Below are 2,500 nucleotides of genomic sequence, written 5' to 3'. Positions count from 1 at the left end.
GCCAAACCGCCTACCCGAGTCGAGGAACCACGAAAACAACGGATTTTGGTCGGGGCCGAGAGGTACCTCTCTCTCCTATATCCTGCAGCTGGTGTGCAAAACTGGGTATTTGCATGGTGAGACACCGACCCCCACTTTAAGGGAACAAAGTCAAAAAGTGTCCGACCTCCTGGAGCCGTGCGGCGGATCCGGCGGCCAGAAATTTCCTCATTCCGGTTCTATTTTTTTTTTTTTCGAATTTGCGAAATTTGGAGGCCAGGCGGCGTAGCTGGGACCTGGACTAGCTCGAAACACCCTGAACCGGTGAGCGGAATCGATTTCCCAAAGTTCTACGGCTCCCGGAAGCCAAAAACAGCTCGCCGGAAAATTTCAAAGTCCCAAGGACTCTTTCTTGAAAATCAATCCGGGGGCCATGGAAGTGTCCTCGGTACAACCTCAGAGCTTTCCCCCGCCTGGAAGTCTGACAGCGGTCTGACGTTTTTCAAAGTTTTGAGCTCTCTGTTTGTTCTCAAAGTCACAAAATCGCTTTTTTTCAGTTTTCCACCCAGCAGACCCAAACTTCACCCCCACTTAGGTCACTGTCTAGGGGCGCCTTACGACATATTGACGCCCCTTTAGGGTGGAAGTAGGGGAAATGGGTGATTTTTACACAAAATCGGAAATTTCTCAAAATTTTTCTAAGTGTCAAGGACTCTTCCAGAAAATCTCCCCCAGGCTCCTGGAAGCGTCCCCGGTACACCTCTGGCGGCTGCCCCCGCCTGGAAGTCCGACACACGCCTGAAATTTTCAAAGTATGAAAATACGCATTTTCATCCAAAAATTCAACTTTCCCCCCGTGCACCGCAAACTTCACCCCCACTTAGGTCACTGCCTTGGGGTGCCTTACAACATATTGACGCCCCCCTGGGGTGGAAGTAGGGGAAATGTGACATTTTTCACAAAATCGAGATTTTCTCAAAATTTTTCTAAGTGTCAAGGACTCTTCCAGAAAATCTCCCCCAGGCTCCTGGAAGCGTCCCCGGTACACCTCTGGCGGCTGCCCCCGCCTGGAAGTCCGACACACGCCTGAAATTTTCAAAGTATGAAAATACGCATTTTCATCCAAAAATTCAACTTTCCCCCCGTGCACCGCAAACTTCACCCCCACTTAGGTCACTGCCTTGGGGTGCCTTACAACATATTGACGCCCCCCTGGGGTGGAAGTAGGGGAAATGTGACATTTTTCACAAAATCGAGATTTTCTCAAAATTTTTCTAAGTGTCAAGGACTCTTCCAGAAAATCTCCCCCAGGCTCCTGGAAGCGTCCCCGGTACACCTCTGGCGGCTGCCCCCGCCTGGAAGTCCGACACACGCCTGAAATTTTCAAAGTATGAAAATACGCATTTTCATCCAAAAATTCAACTTTCCCCCCGTGCACCGCAAACTTCACCCCCACTTAGGTCACTGCCTTGGGGTGCCTTACAACATATTGACGCCCCCCTGGGGTGGAAGTAGGGGAAATGTGACATTTTTCACAAAATCGAGATTTTCTCAAAATTTTTCTAAGTGTCAAGGACTCTTCCAGAAAATCTCCCCCAGGCTCCTGGAAGCGTCCCCGGTACACCTCTGGCGGCTGCCCCCGCCTGGAAGTCCGACACACGCCTGAAATTTTCAAAGTATGAAAATACGCATTTTCATCCAAAAATTCAACTTTCCCCCCGTGCACCGCAAACTTCACCCCCACTTAGGTCACTGCCTTGGGGTGCCTTACAACATATTGACGCCCCCCTGGGGTGGAAGTAGGGGAAATGTGACATTTTTTCACAAAATCGAGATTTTCTCAAAATATTTCTAAGTCCCAAGGACACTTTCAGAAAATCTTCCCCAGGCTCCTGGAAGCGTCCCCGGTACGCCTCCGGCGGCTGCCCCCGCCTGGAAGTCTGACACACGCCTGAAATTTTCAAAGTATGAAAATACGCATTTTCATCCAAAAATTCGACTTTCCGCCCGTGCACCGCAAAATTCACCCTCATTTAGGTCACTGCCCTGGGGTGCTTTACAACATATTGACGCCCCCCTGGGGTGGAAGTAGGGGAAATGTGACATTTTTCACAAAATCGGAAATTTCTCAAAATTTTTCTAAGTCCCAAGGACACTTTCAGAAAATCTTCCCCAGGCTCCTGGAAGCGTCCTCGGTACGCCTCCGGCGGCTGCCCCCGCCTGGAAGTCTGACACACGCCTGAAATTTTCAAAGTATGAAAATAATGCATTTTCATCCAAAATTCGACTTTCCGCCCGTGCCCCGCAAACTTTACCCACAGTTAGGTCACTGTCCTGGGGTACCTCACAACATATTGACGCCCCCCTGGGGTGGAAGTAGGGGAAATGTGACATTTTTTCACAAAATCGAGATTTTCTCAAAATATTTCTAAGTCCCAAGGACACTTTCAGAAAATCTTCCCCAGGCTCCTGGAAGCGTCCTCGGTACGCCTCCAGCGGCTGCCCCCGCCTGGAAGTCTGA

This window comes from Ranitomeya variabilis, unplaced genomic scaffold, assembly GCF_051348905.1.
Source record: "Ranitomeya variabilis isolate aRanVar5 unplaced genomic scaffold, aRanVar5.hap1 Scaffold_519, whole genome shotgun sequence".
Lineage (NCBI taxonomy): Eukaryota > Metazoa > Chordata > Amphibia > Anura > Dendrobatidae > Ranitomeya > Ranitomeya variabilis.
This window is presented reverse-complemented; position numbering follows the sequence as displayed.